Source organism: Myxocyprinus asiaticus, chromosome 24 (genome assembly GCF_019703515.2).
Source record: "Myxocyprinus asiaticus isolate MX2 ecotype Aquarium Trade chromosome 24, UBuf_Myxa_2, whole genome shotgun sequence".
In the NCBI taxonomy this organism is placed as follows: domain Eukaryota; kingdom Metazoa; phylum Chordata; class Actinopteri; order Cypriniformes; family Catostomidae; genus Myxocyprinus; species Myxocyprinus asiaticus.
Window position 1 is genome coordinate 23,981,138 of NC_059367.1, and position 21,440 is coordinate 24,002,577.

At 41.5% G+C, this 21,440-nt stretch overlaps 1 protein-coding gene across 4 annotated transcripts in view; it reads left to right on the forward strand.

The window, feature by feature from the left end:
• The window catches only part of grid2 (glutamate receptor, ionotropic, delta 2), a 646,068-nt gene that overhangs the window by 88,615 nt on the left and 536,013 nt on the right, over positions 1–21,440 (forward strand). The gene's annotated exons all lie outside the window — the stretch shown is intronic.

Consider the following 21,440-nt stretch of genomic DNA (forward strand, 5'->3'; position numbering starts at 1 on the left):
ATGTGAAGCTTATAATTTTATAAAAGCACTTACATTCATTCTTCTGGTAAAATTTGTGTCTTACATGAGCTGTTAATTTGTTTATATCATAATTTCTTCAGCTGTTTTCGGGTTTACAACGTTACGTCTTCATGGCAATGAAGTTTACACAGAACTTTACACAGAAAAAATGTTAGCAAGCAATTTCATCACACAAAAATCATGTTATTGTTGTCACGCATGTTGTTTATGTCTTGTGGCTATACTTTTGAAACAGTTAGTATTTTAATGTTTATGGATTGGTTCCACTGTCTACAACCAAATGCAGAAAAGAGCTGCATTCACACAAATTGAGCTGAAAATTCCCCCAAAATTTTGTTTGTGGGGTTGAAACAGCCCGTTTCCTACATATTATTGGAGATTTGGGCTTCTTTAAATTTCCATAAGGATCAGTGGATGAGGACAAACTAAGGACTTGACATAAATTATATTTCACACATAACTGTCATTGTTATTGCGTATGTTTTAATAAAACTCACTTACACTGCAGCTGCTGTTGGTGTATTTGAACTGTTCACAAAGAAATCACACAAACTCCAAACACACGCTGTTTTCGATTAACAAAATGCAATCACTGTGACTGATATGAGGCCAAATATAATGTAACAATGATCTTGTATGTACAAAACTCATGAAAGATCTAACCGAAGGAACGGGACTCCGTCTCCACTATATATATATATATATATATATATATATATATATATATATATATATATATATATATATATATATACACACACACACACACTACTGGTCAAAAGTTTTGAAACACTTACTCATTCTTTATTATAATTTTTTTCTTTTTTTCACATTTTAGAATAATAGTAGAGTCATTAAAACTATGGAATAACATAAATGGAACTATGGGAATTATGTTGTGACTAAACAAAATCCAAAATAAATCAAAACTGTGTTATATTTTAGCATCTTCAAAGTAGTCAGCCTTTGTATATATACACACTACCACTACCAAAAGTTTTGAAACACTTGACTGAAATGTTTCTCATGATCTTAAAAATCTTTTGATCCGAAGGCTTATGATTCAATGTTTGAAATTAGTTTTGTAGACAAAAATATAATTGTGCCACCATATAAATTTATTTAATTATAAAACTAAAATTTAATAAATAAAAAAAAAAAGTTTTTGTAATTGATGACTTGGACCAAATAATAAAGAAAAGCAACCAATAAGTGCATAGATGGGAACTCCTTCAATACGGTTTAAAAAGCATCCCAGGGTGATACCTCAAGAAGTTGGTTGAGAAAATGTCAAGAGTACATGTCTGCAAATTCTAGGCAAAGGCTGACTACTTTGAAGATGCTAAAATATAACACAGTTTTGATTTATTTTGGATTTTGTTTAGTCACAACATAATTCCCATAGTTCCATTTATGTTATTCCATAGTTTTGATGACTTTACTATTATTCTAAAATGTGAGAAAAAAATAAAATAAAATTATAATAAAGAATGAATAAGTGTTTCAAAACTTTTGACCGGTAGCCAGTAATTCGCAGACTGGCCTCAAGCGCACAGACTATTTTAAATGCGCTTGTGATGTGAACCAATAAGATGCGCTGCAGGGATTGCCAAACCCTTTTGAATGCGGTACAAAATTGTTTGTTGCAAAACTCTTATGTCTTGGTGATGAAACTAGTTTAAAACATTCTAAATGGCACTGACAAAGAAAACAGGTGAAAACATAAATTAGAAGGCTTTTCAATTCACAGATCACAAGACTTACAAAAATGTAGCATGATTATACTGTAGTAACACTAACTGTACTGTATTAACTATGGTAGTTGTGGCAGAAAAAGTTTCTAAATGTATTTAGATTGCTGTCTTTTTTTTTTTTTTTTTTTTTTTTTCATTACAAAAAATGTCATAGTTCTTTTTATAGAAACCATAGTTACTTATCATGGTAGTGAGGAGACATGTATGGTTTTACCTATGGTTACCATGAACTATTACAAAGATCATTGTTAAAACTATGGATATTATGGAACATTTTCATAATTCTGGAAGACCCAACTTAGTCACACTGTCAGAATATTTCAGTTAAGCCATATACAAATGAGGTGTTAATTTTTTCCCACAGCTGTAATCATTTTCAGCATACCAACCTCAAAATTAATGCTGTACTATCAAATGTGCATTTCAAAGCACATAACATGTGATATTATTAGTAATTGCATGGGTGCTACCAAAGCAGGTGCTGGTGCCACATTTTCAACAGGCCCTTTGAGGGCACAGATAAACCCTGATGTGGCCCAGGCTGAAACTGAGTTTGAAACCCATGTTTTATGCTATTCTTCGACCAAAACGTGTTAATACGGGTCCTGCATTGCAGGCATGTGGATGTGCGCACAACAGCACCGCTGCTGAAAAAATCCTAGGGGAAACACTGTACAGTATATACTGTGTATGTATGTGTTTATATGTGAAGCGGTGACAGGGTCATGGGTGCCCAAGGCTCATTGATGCACTTGGGGAGCGAAGGCTTGCCCGTCTGATCCAATCCCACAGAAGAGCTACTATAGCACAAATTGCTGTAAAACTTAATGCTGGCTATGATAGAAAGGTTCCAGAACACACAGTGCATCGCAGCTTGCTGCGTATGGGGCTGCGTAGCCACAGACCAGTCAGAGTGCCCAAGCTGACCCCTGTCCACCGCCAAAAGCGCCTACAATGGGCATGTGAGCATCAGAACTGGACCATGGAGCAACAGAAGAAGGTGGCCAGGTCTGATGAATCATGTTTTATTTTAGATCATGTGGAGACATGGGTGCATGTGCATCGTTTACCTAGGGAAGAGATGACAGCAGGATGAACCATGGGAAGAAGGCAGGCTGGCGGAGGCAGTGTGATGCTCTGGGCAATGTTCTGCTGGGAAACCTTGGGTCCTGGCATTCATGTGGATGTTACTTTGACATGTACCACCTACCTAAAAATTGTTGCAGACCACATACACCCCTTCATGGCAACGGTGTTCCTTGATGGCAGTGGCATCATTCAGCAGGATAATGCGCCCTGCTACACTGCAAAAATAGTTCAGGAATGGTTTGAGGACAATGAGTTCAAGGTGTTGACTTGGCCTCCAAATTCCCCAGATCTCAATCCGATTGAGCATCTATGGGTTATGCTGGACCAACAAGTCTGATCCATGGAGGCCTCACCTTGCAACTTACAGGACTTAAAAGATGTGTTGCTAACATCTTGGTGCCAGATACTACAGGACACCTTCAGAGGTCTTGTGGAGTCCATGCCTCAATGGGTCAGAGCTGTTTTGGTGGCACGAGGGGGACCTACACGATATTTGGCAGTTGGTTTTAATGTTGTGGATTCTGAATACACTACTTTTGTAAGTAAACAGCTAATCACTTAATCCAATCCACGCTTCGATATGGGGCTTCATTGGAAATTGCGCTGCATATTCTATACATGCCTTGAAACTGTCTTATGTAACAACACTAGCGTGTATTGTTTTCAGAGAATCTTCACTCAGCTTCATTTCCCATCCCTAGTGGACAGTTTAAATAATGTACACAAACGCACATCTCCTTGTTGCCCTGGTGGCAGGTGCTCTAAAATGCGGTCGATTGTGACTGACGTCACTTCCAATTACAAACACGCCCCACAGTATAAACTCCCACCCAGCACAGGTATCTGTGTAAGGCATCAGAAATGCAAATGCAAAAGGGAATTGCGATTCTATTTGAATTCTGGCAGACACCATATGTGATGCCGAGGAAGTGAAATAGCAAACGGGGTAATTAATACTGCTTTTTCAATATGACAGGGTCATAACTTGTAAGACATAGGAAATGCAATTGCAAATGGACTTTGCTTTTCCAGTTGAAATTTGGCAGACTTTGTACGTTTGTGTAAATGAAAATCCAAACGGTAATATGCAATTTGCAATTGCATTTGGATTATGTCACAATTTATGCGTCCACAAATAGAAAATGCAACTGCAAATACAATTTGCAATTTGGTTTGAAAATAGTCCTGAAAATCCTCCCATATTAAACCATCTGTTGCCATCGAGTTGTAATAATTTTAAAGAGGTGGATGGATAAGCCCGATCAATCAAGTGGCATGAAGTGATTTAGGTCCTAAATAGGTCCTAAATTGAGCCTCAAGTAAATTTGTTTGCGACTTATGTGTGGCTTGTGTCTGAGTCACAGACTTGAATTTCTGTCTCTGATTTAAAGACATCATTACTTTCCACAGTTAAAAAGCAAAATTTCAGATCTCAGTACAAAAATAATCTGTGATTTTAAGTGTTAATCTGACACACAATCTGAGAGACCCTCATAGCTGTAAGTGAATAAATCAATGCTCACTTTTCTGATTATCTAGCCCCTTGGAGAGGTTTCACCTGAGACCTGCTTCTCTCATTGCGAAAAACACAGACAGTGGGGGCACTGCAGGGAGTCTTAGCAACAATCCTCATGCTGTACTGAGAGGTGAAAATAACTCTTCGCCTGCCCCACTTTCCCCGGCATCTCCTCTCATTTCTTCTGCGCCTCTCCATCTGCAGGACAGCGTGACTCATTGTTGGATTGTCACTCTCTTAATGATGTCAAAGGGTCCTTCTCTAACAGGAGTCATGCCTTCATGTGCTTATCTGTCTGAGGACTCAGCAGCCCCATTTAAGCCAGGTTTGATTAAATGTCAGAAGCAAAGATGTGTGCAAAAGGAAAAGGTGAAGGACAGCAATGCCGGATGGAAATTGCTTTTGAGGGGCAGGGGAGGATGGCAGCTCAATGCATTAATGATGAAGGGAAATTAATTTACATTGGAATAATGAAAGTGCTTGGGAGCTGGATGGATTGTGGAGTGAGGCACACAGCAGCTTTCTCTAAAGAAATGCCGTCTTTGGTAATATTTTTTCAAATCATTCTCAAAGAGGATAATGCACAGCAGGTGTCTTATTGCACACACAGGTCATGTCACGCTGCCAATGGGGAAAGCTTTTGCTGATATTTTTCTGCCAAATTCTTTTAATATGGCCATTCTCCTTCACCTGAATAAGAATGGGCCCTGGCATAAAGCAGAATACACAACAGGCTTAACCACCTTTTAGACAATCACAGCACCTTGTCTGGAAACATCTGTATTGTAACAAATGTACAAATTAACAATGAATGTAGTCTTGTTTGTACTAAGTTACAGTCAATTAACCCACAGTGTCTTATGTTGCACCAAAGGTAGTTACTGAATCTGCTCACGAAGAGGAGACTCCTTAATTTAGACATTGTTTTCATATGGTACAATTGTCCTTGCTGAAAAAAAAACAGATCAACATTTCCATGCTATTTCTGTGCTTCTTCAGGCTGTTTTTTCCTGGTTTCCTCCTGGTTTAGGGCTTGTTTGGCTGCCTAACCATGCTGTTCACTAGCATAACTTGGCTGATGAAACTTTCAGTTGCAAACTTCTTTGAAATACTTTTTCAAGAATTAGAGTTGAGCTGCGTCTGAATTTGCATACTTGTATGTATTGTATTTGATGAAGAATTTGCTTCTCGTCCGTTAATAAAGTACGTTCTTTAAGTAGGAAAGTTAATAGTATGAACATATTGCTGGACATATGTGGGCATTATCCCGTAACCCGGAAGTATGCCATACTGTAGTGACAACAATGGCAAAATGTATTTGCTCTGGTTTTGTTAAACAAGTACCTACTCACAAGGAATAACTTTATATATATAAGAAAATTCAGTTTTTAATATGATGTCTTCTCAGCTCCGTGAGATTATGGGACTGTAAAGTGTGCAGTGGTCATCCTGATATTTCTCACTTACTGTTTTATGAATACTGAGGACTTGGACATACTACTCAGTTGACATACAGCTTTTGGCATTCTGTATAGTAGAGAAGTATGCATATTCAGATGCAGGGCAGGTGTGCAAGACCATGTCACTAAGCGGATGGGCATTAACAGTCTCAGTGGCTCAACTCTCTATTGAGTTAAATGCCATGCTGACCTTCCAATAACTTCCAACATGTGTGATACTATGACTCAGTTGTTGAAGCAGACACTTGTAGCCTTGCCAGGGACCAATGAGCTTCTCACATTAAATAACTGCTACTGTCCTGCTTGGATCCAGACCTTTTTCCACAGCAAATGCAAAGCCACATATCACAAATGTGATTGGTAATTGTCTAATCAAGTTTTTTTCTAAGGGTCCTATTACACTTGGAGGATTTCTTATTTATTGAAAGTACATATATTTTTTTCTCACTGAAGCTTCACAAGACCATTTACTTTCTACGGCCAGCCCCGATAGAACAAATACAATCACACACATTCACACGTTAATGTTAATATATGAAATGTATCCTAATTAAGTCAAAAACGGTTGTTGTCTTTTACAGTCTAAGTCTGCTGTTCTTATTTTGGCAAATTTCAGAATTGATTTGCCACCAGAATGGGGCATTGTAATATGTTAAAGACAATGGGAGGGAAATGTCATAGGGAGTTGTTTAGTCTGACACTCCTCTTCCATTCTTAATCACTGAGTGTGACAGAAGGCTAGATTTCAAAAACAGTTGGTAGGTGTGACATCCTCTACCAAAATTAAGTTGTTTTGAGACTGCTAGTGGGTTGCCATCTTAAGATATCTCTTGCCCTGTTTACACCTGGTACTAACTGATTATGTGATTACTATCTGATTACAAGTGTGTCTCAAATGCATCTCCTGTGGCCACTTTTGATCAAATTTTGAGGGTGTTTCTAAAAGTGTGTGACTATATAAGTAATTTACTATGTCAGTGTTCCCTGTCTGTCACTCACTCAATGTTGTGTCGATGTAGTGACACTAGGGGTTAACTCTTGAGAGCCCCAATCACCTTTGCTTTATTCAGAAAAGGCCAATGAAAATTGCCGAGTGGAATTTGCATGCCACTCTCCTCCCCGGACATACGGGTATAAAAGAACATGCGTGCGCCACTCATTCAGACTTGTTCTTCGGAGCCGAACGTATGTGTGTGTTTGTCCCGTCACCATGCTATTGCTGCTGGAATTACAGCACGTATCAGCGGTCACCCTCACACGGTCGAGTATATTTTCTCTAAAAGAGCTCGCACAAACGATTAGTGTCTTTTTAAAGATGTCCTTTCGCCTTTGTGCTACTGGGTGTGGCTGTTATCTCTTCCCACCGGATGGTCACGAAATCTGTCTCGAGTGCTTGGGTCGCCAACACGCCGAGGCAGCTTTTGTGGATGGCTCATGTTTTCACTGTGAGAACTTGCCCATGAGAATGTTGCGGTTGTGGCTCTCTTCCTTCTTCGTGAAGCAGAGAGCCACCGTGGCTGCTTCCCGACCCGGTCCATCCTGCGTTGAAACTCAGGCGGCTGGGTCAGCGAGCACAGTGGGTGATTTGGATGTGGATATGGGAGCTTCTCCGCTGGCTCAGTTCCCGTGGCCCTCCTATCCCCCAGCACGCTCGTTCTGCCCGGTAGAGTTCATGAGTGAGGCAGGCGGTCCGTCTCAGGGCGGATTTTAATGTCTCGTTCGCTGAGTTGGCAGCTGTGCTTGCCCGGGCGGCTGTGAACATCGGGCTTGAGTGGAACCCTCCACCCCGCCCTGAGTGTTCGCGGCTGGATTATTGGTTTCTGGGCTTTCTTCCTGGAAGTGCTCGAGGAGCTCGTGAAGTCGTGGAAGGCACCTTTCTCCGCCCGTACACGCTTTGTGAGCTCGTCCACCCTAACTACCCTCGATTGCGGTGCAGGGATATGTCGAGTGTGCTGTGGTGGTGCACCTGTGCCCGCAGGCCGCAGCAACCTGGAGGAACCGGCCGAGGCTCCCTTCCCAGGTGTGTACGTTTTCTTCATCATTAGTGGCGAAGGCTTACAATGCCGTGGGTCAGGCCGCCTCCGCCCTGCACGCCATGGCCATCCTGCAGCTTCACCAGGCCAAGACGCTAAAAGATCTGCACGAGGGTAGGACTGACCCAGTGCTCATGCAGAAACTGTGCACCGCAACTGACCTCGCTCTACAGGCGACGAAAGTCACGGTGCACACCCTGGGTTGGACGATGTCCACTTTGGTGGTCCAAGAGAGATACCTGTGGCTCAACCTTGCGGGGTAATTAATACTGCTTTTTCAATATGACAGGGTCATAACTTGTAAGACATAGGAAATGCAATTGCAAATGGACTTTGCTTTTCCAGTTGAAATTTGGCAGACTTTGTACGTTTGTGTAAATGAAAATCCAAACGGTGCACACACTTGGTTGGACGATGTCCACTTTGGTGGTCCAAGTGAGACACCTGTGGCTCAACCTTGTGGAGATGCGTGATGCCAAGACGGTCCACTTTCTCGATGCGCCCGTCTCCCAAGAGGGACTCTTTGGCGACACTGTCGAGGACTTCGGCTATCGTTCTTGACGGTGAAGAAGCAGATGGAGGCCATTAAACACATCCTGCCACAGCGCGACTCAGCTGCCTAATGGCCTCTGAAGTCCTGCACCTTGTCTACCTCTCGCCAAGGCCATCCTCCTGCGGTGTTGGCCCTGGCTCCCCCAACATCGGAGCCCTCTGAGAAGAAAATCCTCCTGTCAGCCAGCCGCTAAGAACCCCGTACGGGCTTCGAAGCGGCCCTGGGACAGGCGACCCAGGGACGAGGTTGCTGACTCTGACTGGTCTGACCCAGGTAAGCGTACAGGCTCCAATCCCACCCCTGGGCCAGCACGAGGTGAGTACCCTCACAATATCACCGGGTGCCTTCTGGGCCCCGGCACCCAGTTTGTCAGTAAAAGAGCAGTTTCCTCATTCCCTAGGTCATTCTCCAATTCTCAGCCCTTCCAGCCCTCGCATTCGCGATGGCTAGGTGCTGAAAGTCTTTCCGGTCAACGAGCGGGACGTGAGTATCTCGTAAAACAGGTAAGTGGGGTGGTTCTTGGGGCCGCTCGCCCGCCCCAGCCACCGGCCACCATTACTGGCTCACAGGGCAGCATGCCTCCCCCGGACGGTCTTCCCGATGGGGTGTCTGCTCTGCTTCACAAAGTCTTCGCTTCGAACCACCCACCCCGGTCATGATAAAACCAATTGTCCCCCTGGTGCCATTAGCGCAGAGGCTGGAAGCCTGATATGTGCTTTCCAGCTATACGATCCAGTTCGCCAGATGGCTGCCCAGGTTCAGCAGCGTCCTCTTCACCGCGGTGCGAGGTGAGGATGCCTCGGTCCTTCAGGTGGAGGTCGCCACCTGAAGGGAGCAATAGAGCCCGTCCCCTTAGCCGAGACACATAAGGGCTTTTACAGCACTTATTTTATCGTGCCCAAGAGGGTGAGGGGGGTTGCACCCAATTCTGGATCTGCGTGCCTTGAACAAGGCCTTACACAGGCTTCCGTTCAAGATGTTGACGCAGAAGCGCATCCTGACCTGAAGGATGCGTACTTTCACGTATCGATCCTTCTTTGACACAGACCCTTTCTCTGATTTGCCTTCGAGGGACGAGCATACCAGTACAAGGCCCTCCCTTTTGGTCTGTCCCTGTCTCCTCGCATCTTTACCAAAGTCGCAGAGGCTGCCCTGGCCCCGCTAAGGCAGAAGGGCATTTGCATCCTCATCTATCTCGATGACTCAACTATCGCAAGATATATGGTGTGCGCACAGGGAACTTGTGCTTCAGCACCTCGAACGACTGGGGCTTCAGGTCAACTGGGGAAGGAGCAAGCTCTCCCCTGCGCAGAGCACCTCTTTTCTCGGTATGGAGTTGGACTCGGTCACCATGATGGCACGCCTTACAAACGAGCGTACACAGTCGGTGCTGGCCTGCCTGAAAACCTTCAAGCAGAGGACAGCGGTGCCATTGAAACAATTTCAGAGACTGGGGCATATGGCATCCTCGGCGGCGGTACTCCCCCTCGGGTTGATGCATATAAGACCACTCCAGCACTGGCTACAGACTTGAGTCCCGAGGTGGGCATGGCACCACGGTACCCAGCATGTGACTATCATGCCACAGTGCCACCATACTTTCAGCCCTTGGTCATAGCTGGCATTTCTACGGGCAGGGGTTCCCTTAGAGCAGGTCTCAAGGCACGTCGTGGTCACGACAGATGCCTCAAATTCGGGCTGGGGCACTGTGTGCAACGGGCAGGCAGTATCGGGGCTCTGGACAGGGCCCCACCTGCAATGGCACATCAACTGCCTAGAATTGCTGCCAGTGTTGCTGTTCCTGCAGCAGAAGGGGAAAGCTGTCTCCATACAGAGGCTGGCCCATTGGATTGTGGATGCCATTTCTCTAGCTTACCAATCACAAGACTTGCCGTACCCATTGGCAGTCTGGGCACACTCCACTAGAGGTGTTGCGTTCTCCTTGGCACTGGTGAGGGGCACCTCTCTAATGGACATATGCAGAACACCGGGTTGGGCTACACCCAATACCTTTGCGAGGTTCTACAACCTGCACATAGAACCGGTTTCGACCCGAGTGTTACAGGGTAACAACAGGTAGGCAGAGCAGCTGGTCGGGTGTATCGCTTGCATTTGCACCTTTCCCCATAAGGTGATAATGTGCACTATCTTGTCCACAACAGTGCCCCGCAACTGTTGAACTCTGGACGCCTCTTTAATTTCTTAAGCACTATTCGGTGACGAAATCGCCGGAGAAATAATGCCACCAGGCCCAGTACTCGTGGTATGCCCCTTTTGAGCTGAGCCCGCGTACTTGGGCTCAGTGCTCCATCCGTGGTGATTCCCCCCTCTGTAATCCCGTATGATGCGTTTCCACTGTTCGGTTTCCCCTCAGGTGAACCCTGTGTTTCCCCTCGACAGAGCTCTGCTCTGCCTCGGCCACTGTTGCTGTGTACCCTTTCCGTAGATAGGATCCTCCCCAGTGGCATCATTCCATATGTGAACTTCCCCGTCGGTAAGTCCATGTGAGGTATTCTCCACATGTTAACCTCCCTCTGGTAGGATGTGGTCTCCATAGTGCTCTCAATCCTGGAGAGGAAAGAGCACTTCCCCAGCACTATTCTAGCAGGTGCTCTGTGGGAAATTGCTTAATACAAAAATCAGGAAAGGCCACAGCCTGTAGCCTCCTCAGGTAAGTGCCTACTCTCACCCTTATCGGGACCAGGGAGACGCCTTACCTAACTCGCTGGAAGGTCACGACGTGGTCGAGCGCATGATGCGAGGCACGCAGCAGCCTGCCCATGTCTGCTCCTCCGTACCTCATGACATGGTTCAGCACCTGCGGCGTTTCATATAGGAACCCTTAGTGTCACTACATCGACACGACATTGAGTGAGTGACAGACAGAGAACGTCTTGGTTACTGATGTAACCTCTGTTCCCTGATGGAGGGAACGAGACGTTGTGTCCCTCCTACCGCAGCGCTGAACCGACCGCTGACATGGCCGGGACTCTCTCTCGGCTCCTCAGCACAAATCTGAATGAGTGGTGCACGCTATCTCCTTTTATACCTGTATGTCCAGGGCGGAGAGTGGCATGCAAATTCCACATGCCAATTTTCATTGGCCTTTTCTGAATAAAGCAAAGGTGATTGGGGCTCTCAAGAGCGAACCCCTAGTGTCACTACATCGACACAATGTCTCTTTTCCTCCATCATTATTACATGGTGATAAAGCCCTAAAAAGTCCAAAAAAAGAAAAGAAGAAAGCACAAAAAACTGTTTCTCCAAAATTGCTTGAATTTTAATATAACAACAAATGTGATGTTTTAATTTGCAATTAATTTTACCCGAGAACATGCATTGAATGAACTTTAGATGTGCTTGCTTCACATGATCAGTGTAATTTCATGTTGATGGTCAAGCATATTGAAGATATTCTGTTAAGTCTTTTATGTGACTGCTTAATGGCTTTTCCAATTTTTTTTATTGATCGGATGGTTGTTGTCTTTTAAAGCCATTTATAGCTGGAAAAGTTTAAAGCCCATGTTTTTTTCACAGAGGTTGATTGTAAGTATGCACTATGCTGTCCGGGATGCATGAGGTTTTATGCTAAAACCAGGTGTAAAAGGGGTCTCTAGTTATTCTAGATTAGCAGGCTGGTGGGGACACCAGCATACCAGCATCCCATGTGCCCATAACACAGTTAACACACAAACATATCAATACATATCAATGCTGGTGTTTTCAGCAGGGTGTCATTGCTGTTTTAATATGGTGATGATGGGCTTTGTTAAAAATAACTGCAAATAACCACATCAGGTTGCAAGTCATTCTTGACAGTTTAATTAAATTACACCCATGGACCAATAAATGCAGGCATGGGTATGAGGGTAGACTACCATACATCCTCAAACAAAAGCCAGAACAGCACCGTTTGTTTGCATGCTGGTAGACAACGTGAGGGCCGCATGGCTGCTAAGCAAAAATTTAGAGTTATTAATGGCTGACAGTGCATGGCGGGCTGCTGCCAGTATGATAAACAGTGCTCGTGTTGCTGTTTTTATATCACATATTATGTCAAGCCATTACTGTTCTCAGTGGTCTGCAAAGCTCATTAATCCGCCTTGTCTCAGAGGTGTCACTGCAAACTGGCCATCCTTTTTAGAGATGCGCCCCTGTTGCCGTAAATCTATGCCTGAGACTCAGATGCTCCCGTGCCATCGCAAACTAATACATCATCATCAGGCCACGCTAACAACTGAGTTGCCTTTATCATCACCAAGGGCCACATGAGTAGATCAGAGTTGTATTTACTTTATGCTTTTATACTTTATCCTGACTGCTTTACTGTACATTATCAGTCCTCTTCTTCGTCTGATTGTTCAGCTGGCCCATCTGACCTTTGGAACTGTGTGCGCATTTGTTCAGTATCAGCATAACGCCCTTTAGGGTGTTAAGTCATTTTGAATGGTGTGATAGCGGCCCTTGTTTACACCTGGTAGTATTTTAGACAGACATGCGTCTGAAATGTGTCTCTTGTGACCACTTGTGATCGAATTTTGGGGGAAGGGTCTCTGATTAAAGAATAACAAACAGCACTTCGTCAGTGTATTACTGCTTTGCCAATAAACTGCAAAAAAGGGTTCACGAAGTGCTATTTTTCATAATTATAATATCTTCCCTGAGGTCCACTGATAATATTATAAAGGTTTTTTTTTTTTTTTTTTTTTTACACCAAAACAGTCATAATTTAGTAATATATGATAATTTTCCTCCTGTTTTTGGCCCTCTGTCTGAAACGCTCAGTTTTGGCCTAAGCACCTCCTTAAAACTTCAACGTACAGTTGAAGTCAGAAATTTACATACACTTATGTTGAAGTCATTAAAACAAATTTTTTAACCACTCCACAGATTTCATATTAGCAAACTATAGTTTTGGCAAGTCGTTTAAGACATCTACTTTGTGGATAACATGAGTAATTTTATCACATTCCCAGTGGGTTAGAAGTTTACATACACTTTGTTAGTATTTGGTAGCATTGCCTTTAAATTGTTTAACTTGGGTCAAACATTTTGGGTAGCCTTCCACAAGCTTCTCACAATAAGTTTCTGGAATTTTGGCCCATTCCTCCAGACAGAACTGGTGTAACTGAGTCAGGTTTGTAGGCCTCCTTGCTCGCACACGCTTTTTCAGTTCTGCTCACAAATTTTCTATCAGATTTAGGTCAGGGCTTTGTGATGGCGACTCCAATAGCATGACTTTGTTGTCCTTAAGCGATTTTGCCACAACTTTGAAGGTATGCTAGGGGTCATTGTCCATTTGGAAGACCCATTTGTGACCAAGCTTTAACTTCATGGCTGATGTCTTGAGATGTTTCTTCAATATATCCACATAATTTTCCTTCCTCATGATGCCATCTATTTTGTGAAGTGCAACAGTCCCTCCTGCAGCAAAGCACCTCCACAACATGATGCTGCCACCCCCATGCTTCATGGTTGGGATGGTGTTCTTTGGCCTGCAAGCCTCACCCTTTTTCCTCTAAACATAACTATGGTCAATATGGACAAAAAGTTCCATTTTTGTTTCATCAGACCATAGAAAATGTCTCCAAAAAGTAAGATCTTTGTCCCCATGTGCACTTGCAAACTGTAGTCTGGCTTTTTTATGGTGGTTTTGGAGCACTGGCTTCTTCCTTGCTGAGCAGCCTTTCAGGTTATGTCGATATAGGACTCGTTTTACTGTGGATATAGATACTTGTCTACCTGTTTCCTCCAGCATCTTCATAAGGCCCTTTGCTGTTGTTCTGGAATTGATTTGCACTTTTCGCACCAAACTACATTCATCTCTAAGGGACAGAATGCGTCTCCTTCCTGAGCAGTATGATGGCTGCATGACCACATGGTGTTATACTTGCGTACTATTGTTTGTACAGATAAAAGTGGTACCTTCAGGCATTTGGAAATTGCTCCCAAGGATGAACCAGACTTGTGAAGGTCCATAATTTTTTTTTAAGGTCTTGGCTGATTTCTTTTGATTTTCCCATGATGTCAAGCAAATAGGCACTGAGTTTGAAGGTAGGCCTTAAAATACATCCACAGGTACACCTCCAATTCAGTACACCTAATATCAGATGCTAATTGGCATATTGTCTAAAGGTTGACATCATTTTCTGGAATTTTACAAGCTGCTTAAAGGCACAGTTAACTTAGTGTATGTAAACTTCTGACCCACTGGAATTGTGATATAGTCAATTAAAAGTGAAACAATCTGTCGGTAAACAATTGTTGGAAAAATTACTCATGTTATGCACAAAGTAGATGTCTTAAACGACTTGCCAAAACTATAGTGTGCTAATATGAAATCTGTGGAGTGGTTAAAAAATGTGTTTTAATGACCTCAATGTAAGTGCATGTAAACTTCTGACTTCAACTGTATTTAAGCATGTAAAGAATCAATCAATCAATTAATCAATCATTTATTTCTGAAGCACATTTAAAAACAGCAAGTGCTGGACAAAGTGTTGTACAATAAGATTAATATGACAGTAAGAAAATTGCACACAAGTTCACACAAAATTATAACACAAACACATATCCACCTAAACAGATCTAAAAGATTATTTAAAAACATCAACAGTAAGAAAAACACAATCATAAACACACAAAATATAACTTAAACACATATCCACCTACTCAAATCCATATGCTACAGAGAAAAGATGAGTCTTAAGAGATGATTTAAAAACATCAATAGTGGGACATGATCTGATATGAATGGGTAAATTATTCCACAAACAAGGGGCTCTTACTGAGAAGGCACAGTCACCCATGAGTTTTAGACGGGACCTGGGAACAAACTGCAGCATGCTGAGGATCACTTAATATGGTTGTACGACAGAGTGAACTACAGAGACTTTTCACCCAGCTGTGGTCCTCTCAAACTGTCTAACAGTGACAGGCCTGACAGTGTGTTCTAATATAGAGCCTCTGGCTGCTCTGACTGACATATAGGAGGGAAAAAGTCGTCTTTTGTTTTCTTCAGGCCAAGACAGTTCACTGAGAGAGAACGCACTGTTAAACCCGCTTAAGACCAATTATCCGAGCTCTTCCTCCAATTAATTGACATTGTTTGAGAAGATCAGTACATTTTTGTCATCGGTGTGACACAGAATTATTGTGGCATTGTTCCATGTTCCTGATCTTTTTAAATTATGAAATGATTTTCATAGACAAAATGTAAGAATTTAGTTGCACTGCGATTGTCCTATGCCTCTAATTGGAAAGTAGTAATTAAAGAAAAACAATAAAAAAAATGATTTGATCAGTGGCGTGTCCAAACTTCTTTGCCCAGGGAGGCCAGTCAATGCGTTAACATACTTCCCTAATAAATAAGGGTATTATGGGGGCCACCTGTGTTAGTCACTGGCAGATAAATAGATAATTTTTAATACAGTATATATGAAAGGTGTGTTAGTCAGTACAATTTTTATTACTGAGCAAGGAGACCCATGTTCAAAACCTGACCTAATTATGTAGATTATTTTAATCAACCAAGCATATTTGTACCTGAACTTAACAGCCAGTGATAACCATTGTATGAAAAAGAGTAGCTTTACATTTTGACATTTGTCATTTTGGCACATGCCCCCTCAGTTTGAATGGACATGACACTTCTGCTTCTGATCCTGATGATAATGATAATAATAATCATAATAATAATACATTTTATTTAGGCTATGATGTACCGGGAAATGACAAAACCATGGAGCTTGGGAGTCACCAAATATATTCAATAGTAGTCAGGGTTTGAAATTAGCAACCACGATCCACCAAATGTGGGTTATTTTATGCGGTGTGATGGGTAACTTTGCTCATCTTCCCGCCACTATGGCGGTTACCTGCAAAACATCTCGGAATGACACATGACAAGAAATGCTGTTAAACACAAAGTTGCGCTCTTGAAGACATTCACTTTATTATATTTTTTTAAGAAAAGACTACAGAAAAGCTGTCAAAGCGCATGTCTGATTCGCTGTTTGTTCAGAGGCGTGCAGCACAACCATGTCTCGTGTAACACGTGCATGTAAAGATTTCTCACTGTTTCTTCTCTTTTTCAGTCTTGTGAAAACAGTTTTCAAGAATAGTGTCGTCTGTGAGAATGCTGCAAATGACCTTAGACCATCTCAGGAGGTGCTCAAAGTTTGGTTTGCTTTATTTTTCGTGCTTAACATGCATTGTGAACGCAACTCTACAGGTTCACTTTATATGTATATGTGTGTGATTTAAATCATAAAATAGTACAAAGGCATGTTCACCTAAAATGTATTTATATTTAAAGTATCATTATTATTATGTTTACATTTAAAATTACTTTAGATCTAAGTAATTTTAGAAAATAAATTTTGCACCTGTTGTCGTAGATGTGTAGCTACTTGTGTGACGGCAAATGGGAGGTGGTTATATATGTCTTTTTTTAACACTTCATTATTTTATTTGCTTTTTCATTTCATTTGTAGTACATTTGAATTTAGAAATATCTTTGGTTTAAGTTTTTCATGTTTCAGTAAATAAATGTAATTTTTAAAGCAAAAATATTACATACACCCTCGGCAGTGGACGATGTAATTGGATATCGTAAAATTTCTTTTATAAAAAAAATATTGTGAACATATTTCTTGCATATCGCCCAGCCCTAGTGTAGTGTTGTGTTTATTTAACCAGAAAACTGTAGCGATTCGTAGAACGAGTCACGTTAAAATCATTTTGCTAAAATTTTGTTACAGTTACGTGATTTTATGAGACCTGGTTGGACCAAGCAAGTTATATGGAATTTGACGGTCCCACCTCTGGCTAGAGAATTTGCCGTTCAAATTTTAGAATTTTGAGGTGGCACCTGTGGTGGCCAATCAAATTTTAAGGCTACCTATCTGGACACCCCCCTGTTACTTGGTGATATTGTGACCTGATGTTATCATATGAAATTATGATAGTAACAGAGAACAATATGGCTGTATGAAACTAGTTGCCCTTGATATGTCTGCTTGAGCCAGCCTCAGTGTTATTTCTTTCCTCTTTGATTTATTTAATGAAGTCTTTTTCCTCACAACTCAATTGCTCAAGAGCTGCAGCCACTCTGCCTGTTTAGAGCTGCAATCCAGCAGCTTGTAAATCAGTAATAGCAACTGCCCTCTCATAGTCACACACACACGTGCACACTTGCACTCTCTCAGTCATCCGAAGAGGAGAAGCCCCCATGGGATAGTGAGTAGGACTGATTAAGGCGGAAAAATTTGATTCCAGTTGTTTTTTTTCTTCTTGAGAGTGGCTGCAGGATATTAATCCTGATTGGACCTTATTGTGGAATCTGTTTTGTTCTCAATAATGCTGCATAGGTGCTTGAGGAAGTCTGTGCTGCAGTTTAAACAAGTGCCTGTGTCCTTTCGTAAAGATACAAATTTATTTTTTTCTTTTTTTTTTTTGCCATCCTGAGCCTCAGAAGTGCCATGCTCATTCAAACTGAGTAGGCTTGTGCCAAGTGCATTTTGAATGCAGCTGTAATAATTAAGTTACATGATTATTGTAGATTTAAAAAAAAAAAAGTGTTTGTTGAAACCCACATTCAAATTAACCCAAACGAGTCACACCCTCCGCAGATCTTTTGCTTTAAACTTATCCTGTCAGTCGATTAAAATATTTAATCGTGATTAATCGCATTATTATTTTTTTTATAGTTAATCCTGATAAATTGCATATTTTGAAAGTGCTAAAATTTTACTCTCTATGTACATTTTTCCTGTCAAAATGCATTAATTTCCTTTTTAAGAAAGAAAACAAAATTATGTTTGTAATAATAATGTTTTATTAACATTTATCAAACAAAGCATTCCGCAGTATAAAGACAGAAACTGACTAAAATAGCACCAATTCAAGTAACATTAAATGTGAGTGGGAGGTTGACTAATTGAAAGAACTAGTCCACATAGGGTGCATTCATTGCTATGGGTCATGAGAGTTAAACCCTCATCCTCAATGGCAATGACAGTTAAACCCTCATCTCTTAAACCCTAATTCTCCACAATGTTTATCTTGGCTATCCACTTTGCTACAGCAATCGTGAAGCCGCATTTACATGATTCACGCAACTTTGAACTCCACATGGAAAGCGCTTGCAGAGAATGTCTTGTTTTGCTTTTAGCACTGACACTATGATTCTTCATCTTGTCCGGTTAGACAGAAGCTTAATGTGGCGCCAGGGAAATTCTGCTGCTTCAATGCAGCGTGTCATCTGAATGCAGTATATCAAAAGCACCATCTGGGTTTGGTTTTTTCTCCATCACTTGATCAGTGAGCACATTCACATGCACACCAATATGCTGATTTCCCCCAAAAAGTAGCTTATTTAAAAAATCTGACAAAGCAAGAAAACCATGTTTACATGAGATTTGAAATAATCGCGTTATTCTCTGCTTTTGACGTCAAACCGTGAAGAGACACGTGCTCAACACCTGTGCACATTGGATAAGCTGGTGAGAACATGCCATGCAAAATCGGCATAATGGGCAAAAATCTACCCGTGTCGACCGGTTTATTTACACCGTTTATGACCTTACACCGATAAAGGAACGCTGTTTATTGCGTTTACATGACCACACACGTTGTCAGCTTATCAACGTGCATGTAAACACGCTCAGTGACATGGAATCTGACATGGTTGTGGTGTGCACGTCACTGTAATGTCCCCTGACACAAAGGTTCCGCCCTGTTCCAACCAGTGTTTAGAACTCACGCGGAGCTGAATGAAATGTCATAGTCAAATGTCAAATTGGTAAATGCGTTAATCATGTTAAAGGAGAACTAGAGCATTAAATATTGTAAATTAATCTCAGGCGTTAACAAGTTAATTTCGAAAGCTCTACTTTAAACCAAAATTGGAACACAAAAGGAGTTTTTATCAAAAGGTTAAAGCTGTTCTTTCCTATAAAATGGAAATGCATTGTGATCACTGTCCATAAAGTTCAGTTGCAATTTTAGCTTGTCAAAAGTCATGTCACCTTGATAGCTAATCAAAAACTCTACCACTAGACCAACAGTTCTTTCACATAGTCATAGCTAATGAATTACTACTAACTACTAAGCATTTTTTTTTTCTTTGACCATGTGTTATCTTGCCTAGGGCACCAAGTGAGCCAGGATTCCCATTGGTGCCCCCTAAAAAATGGGTGCATGATGCCCCTGCTGAGCCTGATGGACACTTCAAAATCAAACTGTCTCTCCCCCCCCCCCCCCTCCCCCCCAGCCCCATTCATAATGAAGCTAGGTGGCAAGGTGCTCATCATTGACATGCAAGTGGAAAAGTTACAACAGATTCTTTTACTTGAATTATGGAAATTTTGGTTAAGGTGGCTAAACAAACCAAGGGAGAATAGCCATAGAGAATAATACCCCCTCTGCTGCATTCCCTACTGCTACAGAAGAGATTTGCAGCTTTAAAGAAACTTCCACCTTGAGTTTTGTTTCTATGGCAACTCAGTTCTATCCTCAGATAAAAGACCCATTATTATGTTTTGCAGAGGACTGGAGACTGTGTGTGTTTTCCTGTGATTTGTCTTGTTAAAGGCCTGACAGTTTTATACTGCCCTGCAGGTATTGTCTTGACTTGGCCTGTTCACAACTGACCACAGATTTTAATGTGAATACCAACTGTCTCCTGTGTGCCACTCATGTAAGGGCACCAGTTCGCCCTATACGAAAGACACACACTGTGAAAATACTTGGATTCAGCCTACTTCTCATGGACCACAAGGAGTTGACAATTTTTTGACATAACTTTCATGCATACAGGTCGACAAGATTACATTTCCTTATACATAGATATACAAGATTACATTTTAGGCTCTGAAATACTATTTTCTGTTACAGCTAGATCTGTAAACTCCAATAAGTGTAGATTAAATTGTTTACAGAAGCATTTGCACTCTGCCTGCACTTATATAAACCTGACGTGCACATATGTGGAGAACATTGTGTTTATGTGTATTTTTATATATGATTACATTGTATTAACTTTGAATAGTTGGCAGTCTACATGCAAAAACTATCTTTACTTAAAAGCTGGTGTATTATTTTGCCTAGTGTAGAATTTATTAATTAAATACTAACTATGGTGCTGAATAAAGCCAGACAGAGTAAAAAAAATAAAACATTGGTTTTTGGCTCAGCGATGCTGTCTGGAACTCATTTTAGGTTGTATATAGTAATGAGTTGTTTGTGTTGTTGTAAAAAGTGCTTCCTAACTTTTTATATTTGCATGTTCATAAATATTTGTAATTTCTAGCTGCAAAGAAATTATTGATTTAATCAGAAATAAATTTATTTAAAAAAATATCCTAATTTCTGCAATGTGCTACCATATCAGTTATGTTTGCTACTTAGCTGGATACATTTAATATTGCCTCAGTTTCTGAAACAGTACAAATGAATAATGAATAATGAAGAGATTGTAGCTGTTACAGCAAATGCTACTGTAAAAAAATGAGAGGTTGTGTCGCAGAAGGGTTTGTATGTGACAGGATGGGGTAAATGTTCATTTGGATTCAGTTTAGGTTAATTTCATTGTCTGTGTCAGTGTCCAGTTGTCAAACATACGAGTATAGAAGTCATTAATAAGGAACTATTTTGAATACACAGCATAACAGAGTTATCACAACACCTCAATTATCTCTTACGGTATGACTCCACTGTTGTTTGAATAGCAGGCTGAATGATGTAGGCTAGCTATTCTGTTTTTGTATTAATTATTTATGGTTTCATAAAGGAACTATTGTGATTGCATTTACATTTATGCATTTGGTAGATGCTTCTATCCAAAGCGACTTACAGTGCACTTATTAGAGGGACAATCCCCCGAAGCAACCTGGAGTTAAGTGCCTTGCTCAAAGACACAATGGTGGTGGCTGTGGGGATCAAACCAACAAACTTCTGCTTACCAGTTCTGTGCTTTATCCCACAACGCCACCACCACTCCATTTTAAGCTT